The 17,611-nt window shown below is 42.1% G+C and overlaps 1 protein-coding gene across 2 annotated transcripts in view; it reads left to right on the forward strand.

Moving 5' to 3' along the window:
- Window positions 1–4,762: 4,762 nt before the first annotated feature.
- Window positions 4,763–17,611, forward strand: part of ZNF366 (zinc finger protein 366) — a 56,566-nt gene continuing 43,717 nt past the window's right edge. Inside the window, exon 1 of one of the 2 annotated variants that reach the window (XM_090038129.1) lies at window positions 4,763–4,888. The gene's annotated coding sequence lies outside the window, so the exon portion shown is untranslated. The remainder of the gene's footprint in view (window positions 4,889–17,611) is intronic. The other variant, XM_090038128.1, reaches the window with a different exon arrangement.

A 17,611-nucleotide genomic window follows, 5' to 3' on the forward strand; every position in this document is an offset into this window, starting at 1 on the left:
CCAGGTGCAGCATCTTGCATTTATCATTGTTAAATTGCATCCTATTCTGATCCAGCCACTTCCCTGGTCTATCCAAATTGGCCTGAATTCTCTCCCTGCCTCCCAGTGTGTTTACAATGTCCCATCGTTTGGTGTTATCTGCAAATTTGGACAGAGTGCTTTCCATACCCTCATCCAAATCACTGATGAAGTTTAGGCCTGTGCGAAGTGGTTAGTATTCACTTTGGATTCAGATTTGGCTGATTTGGGGGACAGTGATTTGATTCAGTGATTCGAATCACTGTCCCAATTTGATTTGGCCAAATCTGATTCAGAGATTCAGCTGCTGCCGAATCTTCGAATCTCTGAATCAGCCAGGCCAGGCCCATCTTCTATCTGCTCTTTCAGCCCAGCAGTGGCTGCTCCACCCGCCCCAGCTCCTGGCTCTTTGAAAAAAAAAAAAGCCCTGACTCACTGGGTGCTGCCGGGCAGGCGGTGATCCCCGCTGCCCCCCACTGCCTCATGCTACGTGGGGGGTTCTGCCATGAGCTCCCTGACACCCCCTCACTCCCCAAGCCCCCCCATGGGTGCCCCACCAGGGCCACCCCTGGCCTCTTAAGAAAAAAAAAATGAAATAACCCCCAGCCTCACTACTCCTGGTGGCAGGGGCAATCCCTGCTGCCTCCAAAGCCCCGTGCCTCCTCTGCATGAGTCCCCAAAGCCACCACAGGAACGGTGAGTCCCAGGGCTTTTCTTGGTTTTCTTGTTTTCTTAAAGGGATGGAGCCCCCATGAGGGGGGGAGTTGGGGAAGTAGGGGGGGTTGGGAGGCTCATGGCAGAGCCTCCCATAGAGCATGGGGCAGGGATTGCCCCCCTGCCCAGTGGCACCCAATAAGCACCAGGGCTTTTTTTTTTTTTTTTTTTAAGTACTGAGCTGGGGCGGGTGGGGCAGCCATGGGGGTGGCTGTGGGAACAGCTGGGGGTTGGGGGAGGTGCTGGAGGAGCAGGTAGGTCGGGGGGGCTGGCAGAGATCCCCCCCATGGTCCCCTCCCCCTCCCCTAGTATTTACCAGCTTGGGTATTTTGCCCTAAGTGGTACAATTTGCTCCACTACAAAGTGCATGTCTGACCGCATGCACTGAAGCAAAAAGCCCTAGCTCAAATTTGCACCGCTTCTATTTGAGCTGTTGCAAGTGCACATGCTCGCATGTGTGGACATGCCCTACTGGTCCAAGGACAGAGCCTTCGGGGACACCACTGCCCACATCTCTCCAGGAGGAAACCGACCCATCCACCACCACTCTCAGGGTGCATCCCATAAACCAGTTTTTCACCCACCTTACTGCGAAAAAATCCACATCACAGCTACTCATTTTACTTGTGAGAATTGGGTGTGATACTGTGTCGAAAGCCTTTTTAAAATCTAAGTAAATAACATCTAGCTTCACTTCTGCATCTAAGCACTTTGTGATCTGGTCATAAGAGAGACCAGGTTAGTCAGGCAGAATCTGCCTGCTATAAATCCATGCTGTTTGCCCCTTAACATTGTATTACTTGCTGGCCTGCTGAAATGTGATCCTAAGGAAAGTCTTGATCATTAGGGGTAAGATTATCTTTCACTATCATGGGTTATATCACAGCACTTTCTAGCTTTTGCAACACCTCAAAAGATAAAAAATGAATTATTTCTTTTAAAAAAGTCAGACTGCTTGTACACACCACAGTGGTTTAATTTGGTTTAGTTCTCCCTAAATTGAAACAGTGGGTTTTTTAAAACACCATTTCAATTTAGGGAGAATTAAACCAGCCTAAACCCCTGTGGTGTGTACACAAGGGTGGGGGCCTGATCCTTACCTGCCTCTTCAGCAGAGGGGGTGGGGAGATCAAGCTGCCAGTGAGCCTATCAGTCCCTGAGCTGCTGGCAGGCCAAGCGGTCCCAGGCAGCACCTGCCTGCTGGCACCATGCCCAGGAGGTCCCGTAGGGCACTGTAGCCCTGGAGGGAAGCACTAGCCTCCCCGCAGCTGCTGAGGGAAGCACTTGGACCTCACACAGCTTGGGCAGGTGGGCTCTGGAGAGGAGGAGAAAAAAAAAAAAAAAATCAGGCTCGCCACTTTTTTTTCTCCAGTGGAGCCTGCCTGCATGGGCTGCCACTGGGTCCCACAACCCCTGAGCTGCATGGGGCCCACCAAGCCCCGAGCACATTGGCTTCCAGTGCCCCATGCACTGTTGCACTTTGCAAACTGAAACACCTCAGAGGTGTTTTATCTTGGTATGTATTGAAATAATTTAAAGCGAAATACGATGCTGAGCATGCAAACAGCAATGCCATTAAAGTGGAATATGCCACCAAATGTGCAAACAGCAACACCATTAAATCAGCGCAGAAGGGCATTTAAGCTTCTTTAAAGGACAGTTTTGTGGTGTGTACAAGGGCCCAGAGACTCCAATCCCAATGCTGAGAAATACATCAGCAATTACAACTTGAACCCAAATCGGTCTGTTTGGAGCTCTGTTGAATTTTGCCCAGTCTGGGCCAGACTTAGGTCTTCCCTAGTCTTCTGTGACACATTCCATAGAGGACAACCCAATATGTTAGCATTGTTTTCAGAGCTCTGGACTGACTCTCAATCCAGCATACAAGATGTATTTTCCTGATACAGCTCACAGATAAGATCAAAATGTTGGAAATTAGTATCCCATTTACAGGACAATTAAATCTCTTTTTAAAAACACTTCCTAAACTTCTAATCTAACCATTAAAGTGACTCAAAGCATGTATGTTTTCATCATCATTTCCCATACCCCATTCACTTTCCTTATGTTCAGTATAGGCATTTGACTGAACACTTTTACTCTTAGGAATGTCTAAGTATTTTTGTTACGGTAGATCCATTTGAACCCACTGGGCATGCTACCACATGCAGAGGTGTGCGCTAGCAGCAGCAAAAATTGTAGCAGCACAAATTTGTGCTGATACATTTTGCTGCAGTGCATGCCCCTGCATGTGCACTTTGGTGTGGGGCAAATTGCTCCACTTCAGGGAGACTGCCTTTTCCCCACTCCTCTCAGCTCCCAGTATGTTGGAGGAGCTGGGGGACAACTAAAGGAGTGGAGACGCTCTGGCTGCCTGCCAGAGCATGAGCATTCCCACTAAGCTGCACAGCGTGCACAGCCGCATAGGCATGCCTGGCAATGTGGCATGAGTGCGCTTGCGCAGCCACGCAAACCACATAGCTTAAAGGGAATGCTGCAGAGCATCTCCTGGGAGGAACAAGCCTCCATGTTTGCCAGTGCACATGTGCACCATGCTGCTTTTTTCGCATTTTTTTCTACTGGAATTTCCCAGTTGCAAAATTTGTCCCTGTGCTGCAAATTTGCAGCATGGGGACAAATTTGTATAATAATGGAATTGTATAAATTGCAGATCTCTACAATCAAGCCATTGCTAAGCTGCCTCTATCATTTCTGGAGATAGTATTGGTACTCTTTCATTGCATAAAATGACATTGTATTAAAAAAGGCTTCGTTTTCCACATTGGCTTGCCAACCTGTCACTTTTTGTTATTGTATAATAAGGGAAATATCCATTTTTAATAATGGATGCAAACCAAGTTTATTTCCAGTTATAATAAATAGATTTATACCAGTACAAGTCCATTGATTTCAAAAGCATTCAATCAGAGTTATATCCTGGTACCTGGTCTTGTGAGGAAATATTTGATGCAGGCTTATTTTTTCAGTTTTTATGCATGATGAAATGTAATTGTCCATCAGAAGCCATCCTCCCATTGGCTACTACACTGCTATAGTAGCAGGGTGCAGAAATTCCTTTATTTCAATGATTCCTGAAGACATAGCCCAAAGAGAAATGTGAAAACTAATGCCATTAATGTTTGTGTTAAAAAAAAAGTTTAACTTCACAAATCTATGGAAGAAAGATGATTTTCCATTGGTTGATTTGGACTTTGGGTTTGGTAAATTAAAAATTCAGCCATTAAAAATTCAGTATGGGGCACAGGGGGCCAAATTATCACAAGTATAATTCTAACAAATTGGTCTCTGGCTCAGACAAAAATATATCGATATACCTGGAAAAAATAAAACAATCTAGACCTAAAGCATGATAAATAGTCTTTGCCTTGATAAACCATTTGTCTTTTCATCTTTCATTTCTCACCTTATAAACCCAAACTAATGATTTGTTGTAACCACAAAACCTTTCAAATTACCCTTGATGTGTAATTTTTGTCAAGTATGCAGTAAATTTAAATTTGCACTTCTTTTCCTCACACCAATGGAAGGTTTCTTCTTTTTTGTGCCCATATGTGTATTTGTTTTGTTTTTACTGTGTCATATAAGAGTTCTCCTTGTTTGGAGCTAAGGGTTAGGTTATCTGTGCTCTTTGGGTAACACAGTTTTCTGCACATGAGATATGGACATCTAAGTTGTAGCCGCTGCTTTTGGAACTTCATTCGTTTTGATGTCCTTGCATACAGTGAGCGATAAATTAATTCTTATGAAGCCAATAATGCAATTATAATTCTTGAGGAATGCCTTTTGGTTTGGTTATATTTATTTTTTCAAACATTTTGTTTGAGAGAAAACGAGATTGCTATCTACTGTTTCCTTATTTTTTTGCAGGAAAGCAAAGGGTTGTTGACTTCCTCTCCCCTCCCTTCCTTCCTTCTTTCTGAAGGTACTGTACTCATCTGAAAAAAGAGAACGAAATGATTGTTCCTGTTCTCTTTCTTAAGTTGTTTCAGACACTGTCCCTGCTAGTTTTCAAAGTTAACTGCAATCTCCACACATGGGGGGAGAGAGAGATAGAGAGTACAGAGAGTGAGAGCAATTGCCAGCAAGAGAACAGGTAGGGAGTATAAGGCAGGGATCATTCCAGATTCAGCAACTGGTAAGTTATTCATGAAAGTATTTTTGCTTAATGCTTTAGAAGTTTAATATACACCTTTATATTCAGGAAGATCATTTATCAAATACAGACTTTTCTTGTTAAAAAGATGATGATTGTGTATATTGGCATACAGTACATATTTAAACTTTGGATATCAATAGTCTGTTTTCTTGATACCACCATTAATAGCATGAAGCTTAATCTAGGATATGTTTTCAATTAACTTGATAATATTTGCAATGTTAAATTATATAACTCCTTGCTTATGAAGCTGGATAGGTGACTTCTTACCAGGAGTCTCTGTAGCTTATTATAGGCTTCATTCACTCTCTGTTAAAGTTTTGAGCAAGCTTCACTATTGCCATAGCAGAGGTAGAGATAGGTAAGTGGGTAATTTATGGCTAGTGTATTTTATGTATCACCTGCCATTAACATCCCAGGAATTCATTAAAATGGTAAATCAAGCCTCTGAGCTTCAACCAGTGTGTCAGCAATGAGGATGAATTGGTTTTTTTATAAATAGAACTGAATTGTATGTGAGTATGTGTGTGTATATCTCAGCACTTGTGCTTATGTATATAGTTTGAGAACTGTCATTTGACTAGTTAAGCAAATTCCAGTTTCATTGTAAAACCAAAGACTTAATGTGACAAAGTATGTAACCAATACTAAGATTAATTACCACGGCTCATGAAATGATAAACTAAAATGCTGTGAATGCATTTACAACCCTTATCTACCACTGGCTTGTCAGCTATAGTTTCCAAGTATCAGATACAAGATATTTAATGTAAGTTAGCAACAGTTTACTGCACAGCAAATACTGAAATTTAAGCATGCATTTTATTTATTGTAAAGCAAGTGAACAGAAAGATCAGCAGAGGCAACAAAGATTAGAATAGGTTTTCTGTGAAAAAACCCAATCATCCCCTAGGTTAATGCTTATTTGCAAGTGAAGACTTTCTGATCTTTAGTACCTTTTGTTGGATGTTTAAAATCTCGACAATGTTGTTCTAAATAGGGTGTGGGAACAGGGCATCCCAGAACTGATGTAGACAATCAGCCTTGGCATCTAGTAGAGCCTCTGAAATCTATGGGTACTAGAAGTGACTGCCTTTCCTCAGCAGAGGCATAGTTTGCCCCTCTGATTGAACAAACTGGTCAACAGATCCTTTCACCCTCCCTCTGCCTCCTTTCTATGAGTTTTTCCATTGCAGGTAGTGATTTACTCCAAATTACCAAGATCTCCCTTACCTTCCCCACTGCCCCGGCACATATTAACATAGTGATAACAGGAGGAGTAACTGTTTACAGATATCAGTAGTGAAAAGCATCAGCTTTGTCTAGTTTGGTGCAATTATGAGCTTTATTTCTCCCACAAAGAGTTATGCCACTATTATAGAGAGACCTCTTTTCAAATGCACACATGAAATAGGTTGGGCATGTTTTTCATTTGGGAAATTGGTTACCATTTAGCTGATCAATTGTCTGTTTTTCCTGGCCAAACATGGATTTAAACAATCAAATGGGGATTTCAGCACCTATTTTGGCAACTACATTTGAAGATTGGATCTTCACCTCTATATCAAACAGAGAAGCCACTTGCTTAATCAACAGCTTCTGTGGTTGTTAAAACAATAAATAAAAGCTCAAACTACCAAATGACCATGAAAATAGCAAACACCTCTAAGTTCTGGATTAGTTGGATCCAGAAGTTTGTTTCAGTCTACAATAAAGACAGGAGCCAACTGCACAGTTTATATTACAACGTTTGAAAAATTATAAAAAATCATGGATGTTTGAGGTCATTGTTTGGGTTCATGCTTCCAGGCCTTTCTCCAAGAGCTCTAGGAAAAAGGTAATTCTCCAAGTCTAAATGAAAGAATGAAAACACCCCTCCCCAAGCACAATTTATATTTGTAGTAATTAGTCAAAAGTAATATTATGCTATTTTAAAACTCAGTTCCCCATTAACATTTTATTAAAATAGCCCTGCAGTGTAATACTGCATAATTTAACTATAACTGGAAAGTGGAAGCTTTGCATTTATTCTTGGATTTCACCTTTCAGTTTCATTTTTGTTTGATGCAGTATTCCAGTTTTGGTCACTTGCAGCTTTTTTTGTACATTTTTATTCTAAGCACATGACAGTAGAATTTTATATAAAGATAAATTTAAAAACAGGCGCACTTCTCTTTGAGAGTTCAGGAAAGGGAGATTTTTGGCTGATATGTTCTTAGCTCACATTGAGAGAGAGTAACAGGCAGAGAAGCATCCCTTATGAAAACAAAAAACTTTGTACAGAATAGTAACTGGTTTATGGCAAAAAGTTGAATGTTTGTGAAATGTGGTTTTAGTGATTCATTTCTATACATCATTTAAAAAGAAATTGTTTTCATGGAAGCAATGACACAGATATTTTTTTACCATGCTTAAAAACTTGGTTTTTAATAAAGATACTAGTAACTTCTGAGAATTGTTAAAGTCGAACCATTTCATTTTAAATAACGAAAAAGTCATCTTGAAAACTACTTCAGTAAAAAAATGACAATATGTTCTCATGGTAGATATACATATAAGTGAACCCAATCCCACAGCCCTTAATTTATGTGGGCCCATGGAAGTCCAAGGACAAAGAACTTGATCAAAAACCCATCAACGGCAATGGGTGTCTTTCTGTTAACTTCAGTAGGCCTTCTTTTGGGAGGCAAGAACTGTAGACTTAGGGGTAGATTCTCTGCTAACATAAATTCATGTCAATCTGTGCGTTACCAATGGTAGCACACAGATTTTCATCAGAGGAACCTGTTCCCTGGCACTACATGTTTAAAACACAATATTTCTTCTCACATTTTAGCATCTATTTCATGGTTTTTCAGCAGTGGGAGAATTTGATCATTGAACTATCTGGTATTTTACACAGAAATCTAGAAGAATCTCAACCTAGTGCTTATAATGTAGATATACAAAGTGCCTAGAGCACTGGAAGACACATATGCAGAAGAGAGATACATTGGTGTGGCAGCACGGTGCACATGTGCACTGGCAGACATTGAGGCTTGGTCTATTTGTGAGGTAGAATTATGATGGAAGAAAAATTGATGGTAGGTTCAAACCAACAGTTCAAAACAAACCAAACATACAGCATAGATAACCACAGTCATAGAACATGCATCACTATGGCTCTGATATAGTAAAGACACCTGCATGAGTGGACCATTTCTGATATGCAGTAAGTGCTATATATGGCCAGAAAGTAGTTGAAGGAGTTTAGTTAGTATTTAATCAACAGACCTTCAACACATTTATTTCCTGAAAGCCATATTTTCTCCTAAGCATCTTCTTGGAAAATATTGTTAAACCAAATTAACTGTTAAACCTTTTTTAAAAAATAGTTTTTCCAGTCCTACTCCCCATTCCAAGGGAGCTACTGAATAGGGTGAAAGATCAGGTCGGGTCAGAGAAAAGAGTTTTAGCCAGAAAAATAAACTAAAGCTTTTAAATAAAGGAAGGATTTTTAGGGAAGTTAGTTGGGGAAAGCAAACATTGGGAAAGCCAGATACCACCCTTCTGTTCTTGTAGAAATAGTCAACAGTGCTAAAACTAACCTTAAGCTAGTAGTTACAATGCTGGTAAAGTTATAATGGCATATTTTAAGAGTGATATTGAGTGAAAGGGTTAACAATGTTTGCCCAATCAAGACTGAACTAGACGAACATTCAGCAGTTATCTATGATAACTATTGTATTATGCACAGGATGTCTGACTTACTTGTGTATCCATTTGGCAGGGATATTGTCTTGCGTATAAAATTCTAATGATTCTAGGAAATAATCCTATCTTTTTGGAAAATGTGTTTAACATTTTTGTTTAACAATCAGCTATCTTAAAGCTATGCACCAGAGTCTGCACTACTCTGGTTTGGTTAGTCGAAAAAACATGTCTCTTATAAACTGATGACTATAACAATGCTACAGTGGGGGTTCTGTGAAATGAAACAATTGCACTAAAACTGGTCATGTATTAAAAGAAAATATTTGAGATATTTCTGAATTTTTTTGGAAAATGTATAAATATTGCCCTGTTCGGTGATACACGCTGTCTTTATTGATTTATCCCCCATTTCTTTTTCATAGTTTGGAGACTTACATTATCAGTGGCACTCAGGGATTCAAACTGGGCAGGAACAAAATTATTTTCTTTCCCAGCTGTATCAAGCAGAGCAAATACTTTTTGGTTCCCCCTTTTAGATTTAAGTAGGTGAAAGCAAAAACAGTTTAAACAATTTAAGGAATTTAAAAAGTAAATTCCAGTTTAAAAGAAATGGGAGGGGGGAATGTTTCACTAACTGGGAAGCAAACTTCCCTGCCCCCTATGGACTTTTGCAAATGGATTAAAACTGAAAATATCCCAATTCCAATGGTCTATTGAATTTGGGAATGTAAGGTGTCATTTCACATGCACATGATTCCAGAAGCCAGAAAAAGAAGCTTTTGAAGATTCCTGCCCTAAAATGATGAGAGGTACAAGGCAAAATCAGTTAAGAAGTCTGGGGAGAGCGAACAGTGAACAGAAAAATCCACAATCCACTTTTATATAATTGGTTGGGAAGAAGTGTGATTGATTTGAAATTTGTAGCTGTACTTCAACAGGACTGCATTACTTTGTTGGTGGTGGGTGCTATCATCATTATTATTATCAGGTAATGCTGTACTAAAAGGAGAATGCTAGCATCTATCAATCAGATATTAAGGCCCTGATCTTTGGGGCTAGGGACAGAAATTACACATAAACCAGTATAAGTGATTAGAAACCGGTTCAAATATGTAATATAATACAAGTTCAGTTCACATAAACCACTTTCAAAATGGCCAAAACATGTTTAAGATAAACATGGATGGATGTAGTATCAGACTTAACTGATTTAGGTTAAACTGGTTCATTGAACTTCTGTTCCAGATCCCCTCCAGATTCAAGTTAACTCACAGTTCCCAGCATCCCAGGATGCTTTGCACCAACCCTGCAAACCTCCCCTCACAGGGTGGGTGGGCTAACCTTGGGCTAACCAAGCTCCAGCTGAGCAGCAAGGCATGTTCTATTACTCCCCAGCTTCTGGCCTGGGCCTGCATGTGGCTGCATTTCAGGAACCAAAAGTGAATGTCTGTTCACTTACTTATCATTTCAAACTACACAGCTTAGATTAGCCTGCAAAGATTAAACTGATCCAGTCTCAGGCTCTTTGGCTGTCTGTACTTAGCCCTACAGGAGACTGATCATGGGTGGAAACCATGTCATTTTTCTGGGCTAGATTATAATGTTCCAATCTGGCTGCAGAAAGCTTTATGCCACGAGAAGAAAAGAAAACGAATTGGTGATTCAACAAAGGTAATAGGTCTACTCTGCTTCCTCTTTGCTCTGAGAGAGGAGTAAGTTACTTCACACACCTGTCAGTGAGAAGCTTCCACATCAGTACGTAGATAATGGCAGCCAGAGTAGCTAGTCAGGTAAACAGAGTGGACACAGAGTCAAAATTAGTTCAGCCTCACCAACCTCTTTACCCACTTGTTTGCACAGGTGCAAAGCAAGGGCAAAAGCAGTCCCTGCTCTAACCCACATCTAGAATTATGGTTTGATTTAGTTATGGGAACTTTCATAAAGTAATATGGCCCTATCATCATATTAGGCCTACTCCGTTAAATAAATGATTAAAATCCTACTGACATCAATGACCCTTCTAAGTTAGTAAATCTGTGCTCTAAGTAAATGCTTGCAATTCTAATGCATTAGATCCAAATCAAAGAAAAATTCCTGCTATAAACATTTCTGAGGAGAAAATATGAAATACAAATTTAGCTGACTACATTAGGAATTTCTAAGGCACTTGTGTTACTGGAATTTTGGCAGCAAACAACATCATGAGGAAGCATGATTTGAGAACGATATTTTCCTTGCTGCAGTTTCCAAGCTCATGGGGTGTTTCACTGTGTGCACATTTTTCTAAATGTATTTATTAATGTACTCTGTGGATGCATCTACTTATGCACTTTACTACAGAATTGACTAATTAACAGTAAAGAGTCAATGTCTACACATGTGCTAGTATTAGAGGGTAGTAAATTAATTAACTCCACCGTAAGATTGTACTGGTGTTGGGGACAGTACTATCTTATGGCAGAGTCACTTACCACGCAGAAATGCATGTGTGGATGGTGACCAGGACAGCAGCACTTTGAGCAGGGGCAGAGTAGGCCCAGGCTGGCAGCAGGCTTGTGGCCACGTTGCTTCACAGTTTTGGCACTTTAATGCTCCAGCCAGCCCCCCTACTACCTGATGCTGCCACCCAGACCCCAGGGCTGATCCCCTGAGCCTGCTGCCAGCCCAGGGCTGCTCCTCCCCAGCTCAAATCGCTGCGGCCTCAGGTTCATCTGTAGGTGCTGCAAGTGGAGTCAGAGTTTATTGCTGCACCTTAATAGCATATATAGATGCACCCTGTATGTTTAATGAAAATAATATACACAGTTGGAAAGGAATTTGGATTTATGTCCTCCTTTTGGAGGGGTACAATTGCCTCTGTTTCTAATGAGCAAAGTAATTTGTTAGAGCAAACTATCGAGGCCTCAGGCTCACAAAAGTTCATGAGTAGAGATTTCAGCAACTGTGCAGAGTCAAAGCAGGATTCACGTCTTAATGTAAATATTGTAGAAAACTATAGTGAAGTCACTGAATGGGGATGAACTGACAATAGTACATTCCTAAGTTTAACAGGTGTTAGAAGTGCTCATCTCATGGAAAAAAATATTCACAGATGTGAAGGAAAAAAGTGTTCTGTAGTAGCACAATTTATGCTTTAAAAATATGGGGAATCACAGAACCATGCAAAGTTTACAACCAATTTCCTTGCTTAATAATGAACTCAAAAAACTTGTTTCAGTTACCAGAAGCAGTACAGACTGGAAGGCAGTGGGTGCATCTACATGTTCATTAATGAGCTGTACCTACCGTGCATTTAATTTAGTACTTGTGTACAGTGCCATAACGAGGGGGGGGGTGCAAGTGGGGTGACCACCCTGGGCACCAAAGTGAAGGGGCACTAACAGGCACAGCCTAGCCAGGGTGGGTGCAGGATGGAGCCATGAGTGGCTCCTTTGGGGGGGTGTGGACTCAAGGGGAGGCCAGCTCTTACCACTGCGTGTGCTCCTGGGCAAGCATGTGGGGCATGTACCCTCCGATCTGTGTGCAGGTTGAGGGTGGGCTGCCGCTGTGGGCTGTGCCTTGGGCAGCAAACTTCCTTGTTATGGCACTGCTTGTATAATCAAGTACTAAATAAATGTGCAGTAACTGGAGTTACTGTGCAGTAGCACCAGAGAATGCCTTTTAAGTGATGCTACTGTGCAGTAGCCTAATAAAACTGCACAGTAGCATACGAGTACCGTTTTTGCTGTGACACATTATTGCACACTATTATTAGGTTACTGTGCTGTTAGTGTCTTGTCTAGATGAGCCCAGTTTCACCTGATGCTGCCTATGGGGAATGTCAATGGAAACAGAACAAGACTTCTATCTCCATGCTTTGTTGAAGGAGATGCAAGATGTTCCTCAACCTAAATTTAGGCCACAAGTCAAAAAATGTAATTGAATGGGAGTTACAGGCATCCTGTGAGAGCTTCAGGATCTAAGATGACTTTAAATGAGGAACTATCTCATCCACCACTGACAAAAAGAGGGGTAACATATTTGATCCAACAGGAAAGAGGAGAGAACATGCTCTTATTAGTAAAAATTCACACGGATTAGTTTGACAATTTGTCTTCAGGTTTCGCACTGCCCCAAATCATTCTAGACTCTAAATGCTTTTCAGCATCACCAGCAATAATGAAGTCCCTAGGATAGTTCATGAAAGCCCTGATAATTGCCCCTTTTCAGGGTAAAAACTCTGAATGACAGTTTATTAGCTTTATTTACTGTTTTAAGATAAACTCATTTTAGAAGTTGGCTGTTTGCCAATTTTGTGGGTGTGTGTCTGTGTAGAAGGAATTTAGTTGCTTGAGCATTATTCTTTTGACAGAAAGGACTTGTTTAAAAAACTAGTCCTCTGGGATTACTGATTGCTAAAACGATTGATAATGGCCTAAAACTGTTATTGGAGCTGTCTGAAAATAATTTTAAATGCTGATGAAGTTTCAATTAAAAAAGGATGCAATTATAAAGATTTTTTTGGGGGTAAAAATTACTTTTCATTTTTTTACCAGAAAAAACAATTGAATATCATCATATTCATGATGCTAGGTTACAGATGAACTGCAATTTCCATGCTGTGCTTCATTTTTCAATAGATGTGCCATTTTAAATTGTATTTGGTTGAAACTCATCTGTTGTGTATTCCCCTCGACCTAAATTGATTTAAAATTATTTATTTTTAATGCAAAAATGTGGTGTCAATATCAAGTCCTTTTTGAGGTGTTGCTACTAAAAATGGCTTGTTCTTAAATTAAATCCTCCATTTTTGCTGTCACTGAAGTTAGTAAAATAATAAAATTCTCTACACAGGACATATTTTGGTAGATCATGAAGAAGTACTGGCTTCTCCTACTACTCAAGTAATTATAAGGTTCAACTTTGGCACTACAGGGTAAGGGAAAAGCCAGAGAGGAAGTTATCTTAAATTACTTCCTTGAAGGCTTTTGGCTTGATCGGTCAGAAACACTTTTTTTTTTCCCACTAGGGCTAGAGTACTGTGAAGTGAACCCTGCTTCTTCCACAGAAATCAGCCCTTCCTTTGGACCTCATATGTATGAGATAGGAATCTAAAAAGTATACGTTCATTTTTCTGATTTTTCGTTCAAATAAGGATAATTATTTGCTTTTCATCACTTATAGGCTGATTTCTTATGTCTTATCAAAGAAGAAATGCCAAAGCATGTAAGAAAGGCCACCCTGGAATTAATGTTATATGACTGCAATTTGCTCATCACATCCCTTGCAGTCACATATTTCTCTTAGGGTTCAGTAGAGTACCTAGGAACGGACAAGAAGTGCACTATGTTAAGAGGGCATCGAAATGGCCCCCCATCCCATGGAGTCCATGCCCCAGCAGCATTGCTGGCCTAGGGACTCCAGAACAGTTCCTGGCTGCTGTTGCTTTCAAGAGCCACAGAGCTGGGATGGGCAGAGCATGCACAGCAACAACTCAGCAGGGACCGTTTAGAAGTTCATGGCTGGGTAAGTTTGCTGCCCCCTCCCCTCACGACTTTTGGCCCTGTGCCCTCCCCTGTCCCTGCTCTCAAAACCTGTAACCCTTAACCCAGGGGCGGGCAATTATTTTTGGTGGAAGGCTATATACCGAGTTTTGGCAAGCTTTCAAGGCTGCATAGATAGCCCTGCCCATTGACTGGTGCCCCTCCCAGTTGCCATCTTGGGACCAGAAGTCCTGCCTTCTAACCCCTGACCTTTGCCACCAGAAGTCCCTCCCCTTGACACAACTCTTGGTAGCCAACTAGCATGTTTTGCACCAAGCGCTGCTTAAGATCCCTAAAATACTTCCCAGGGCAGTCAGGTTTTCTCTTGCCATGCTCTAGCTCACTGCACAGCAGCTGTGGGGGCATTATCATCCATACTGCATTGCAACACATTGGGGCCCCAGGGGTGACCGTGATGCCCTCTGGAGGTTCCACAGCCATGCCCTGCTCCACCCCTAGGGCACCCACCTATCTCACCTGCCACACCTTGAAGGAAATATAAATAAATAGGGAGGTTGCCGACAGACCTTTATGTAGCTCTGGTCCCACTGAATCCCCATTATGGTTCCTGGCACCCTACTAGTCCTCACTGGTCCCAGGCCCCTGGCTGGGCCTCTGTAGCTAAGTGCGTGGCTCCAAATCCTCACCTTTATCACGCCCCATGCCTCGTGGGTGTTATAGGTATGTTGTCCTTCTTTTGAGGCTTTGGTCTCCTCGGCCTCTGCCCTTTTAATCTAGCTAGGTCTTCTAGCCTAGGCCCACTGAATCAGAGCTGGCTTTAGAGGCACTAGCTTCATTCCCTTCTGTCACTGGGCCCTGGCCGTTGTATGATAAGCCCCTAGCTCCTGTATGGTTACACCCTCTCTGGCACCAGGCCCCTGACCCCTGTGCTTGAGCTTGCCCCCAGTAGGACTCAAGACAACTGAATGTCCCCTGGGTACTAATAAGGCCTCCTTACCTCCCCTTCCAGCCTCATCCCAAACCACCAGTAGCACACAACATAAACACAAGTCTCTGGGCTATAACATAACTAATACTGCAAGTTGCCTCCTGCTCCTTTAAAGAGTGTACGCCTTCACTCAGTATTACAGTGTCTTGGGCTCCAATGTTCCTGCAGGCATTGGAGCAGGCAGCCAAGCATTCCTGAGAGCTCTCCTGGGCAGAACCTCCTTCCTCTTGCAGCTGCCAGGGAGAGAAACCCTTGCTTTGAGCCAAACTCAGCCTTGGGCATATGAGCTCCCAGGGTCCTGCCTACATCTGGTCAGCAAACTGCCGGCAGGTGCCTGCCAATTGCTCCATTAACCTGTCGCTCTGGTGACCTGCAGCTGCGGTGTCCTGCCTAGCCTGCAGTACTCCCTGGATGGGCTGCTTCTTTCCTTAAAGGAACAGGGAGCCCCAGGCTGTCCGTTACATATGTGTCTGACCCAAAACAGCTGAGCCCTCACAGTTCTTCAACAGTTACACAGTTGTCAAACTGAATTGTCAAAGGACTTCAACATTTGTCACTATTATATCAGTTAACCCAAATTAAATTATGTAGGAGTCTTTTTCATGGTTTCGCTAGCTGCCAGATGGGCCTTCTCTATCCCATCCAAGTCTCGTATCCATACACCAAAGTCACCAATATCACTGCCTTGCAGACCTTCAGCTTGGCACAGAGTTGAATTCCCTTTACCTCCACACTTGCTTACTGAGCTTGCGAAAGTCCACACTAAAAGAGCTCATCTTCTCATTAATACTGGTACAACCATTCATGAATGACAGATAGTGCATTTCTGCCTGTGGTTATAGAAGACCTGACATAACTTTTTCCAGGACTTTGTTGGTATATGACCTTTGTTTCCTTCAAGTTTCTGGTTTGCCTGAAGCTGGCTTCAGAGAAAACTAATTGTTTCACCAATAACTGATGTTTGTCCTCAGATGTCACCAATGCACAAATCATCAGCATGCAGGAGTGTTGTTGGATGGTTTAGTGATGTTAGGCCCTACCTGCAGTCAAGAGAAGCCAAGGAATTTTGCAGTGATGCTGAATGTACTCCTTCACTCATTTGGATGTCAGTGGGCTCCTTTCCCAGTACACAGAATCATAGAAACACAGAACCAGAAGGGACCTGGAAGATCAAGTCCAGTCCCCTGCCACGGGCAGGAAGTTATTGGGCTCAGATGAACTTGATAAGGTGCCTGTCCAGCCTCACTTTGAACACTTCCAAGGAAAGTGACTGCACCACGTCTGCTGTGAGTGTTTTCCAGATTCTGGTGATCCTTACAGAGAACAAGTTTTTCCTTATGTCCATCTTGAATTTACCTTCCATTAATTTATGCCCATTGGTCCTCATCCTCCCTTGAGGTGCTCTCCTTTAGAGTTGTTCTCCTAGTTTTTCATGCTCCCCCTGATGCACTTGTAGGTGGCTCTCAAGGTACCTCTCAGTCTTTTTTTTCTCAGACTGAACAGGCCCAGTTCCTGGAGTCTCTCCTTATAGGGCCTACCCTCCATGCCCTTAACCATATGGTACCCTCTTGATTTTATCCAGAACTGGGCACAGTACTCCAGCTGAGGCCTCACCAAGGCCAAATAGAGATGGAGGAGTACCGCCCTGGATCTATTGGCCACATATCAGCTGATGCACACCAGAGTTTTATTTGCCCTTCTGGCAACCTCATCACACTGTTGGCTGACGTTCATCTTACAGTTGATCGTGACCTCCAGATATTGTTCAGATGCTGTGCCAGCCAGTGCACCACCACCCGTTGTATAGTTGTGGTGAGAGTTCTTCCTACCCAGGGGAAGGGCCTTGCAGTTCTCCCTGTTAAACCTCATCTGATTTTGTTCCACTCATAAATCCAGTCTGTCGAGGTCATCCTGTATCTTTGCCCTATCCTCTAGTGCCCTATCCTCTGGTGCCATGTCTTTGCCCTATCCTTACAGATGCACAAACTAGAGCTGAGAGGATGCATTCTTGTTTCACTCCATTCATGACAATGAAAAGTTTGCACAGGCCACAGTCAATCCCAATTTGCCATGTGTGCCCTCAGGAGGCTGCGTAAGCAAAGTCAGACTCGAGCAGAGCTAGAATTTGTCAGCCCCAGCGAGGAGAGATTTTCAAATACATTACTGCACTCTCACTTCTCACTTTTGCCCTGGTAGATTTTAAGAATGCTCAGATCCTAAAGGACCTCTTCTGCCTTATTTGACAGAAGAACTGTAACCTCTCCTGATGTCGTGATCTTGCACCTTTGTACACAAAATATAAGTTAAACCAGGATTTAGAATGGACAAACATGCATCTGTCTTGGAGTAACTTTTCCATTTGGTCCAGGTGCAAACATTACACTTTTACTGGTATAAGTGATTGGAAACCAGTCTATACCTGTAACCAAACAGAAGTTTGGCAAACATGGACTGATTTAAAAATAGTGGAACTCAGTCTAAGATTTGCACCCCACCACCCCCACCAAAGGGCAAATGTGTGTTATGTTCACTACTGAT

This window comes from Crocodylus siamensis, chromosome 3 (assembly GCF_052110815.1).
Source record: "Crocodylus siamensis isolate JL-2025a chromosome 3, ASM5211081v1, whole genome shotgun sequence".
NCBI lineage: Eukaryota > Metazoa > Chordata > Crocodylia > Crocodylidae > Crocodylus > Crocodylus siamensis.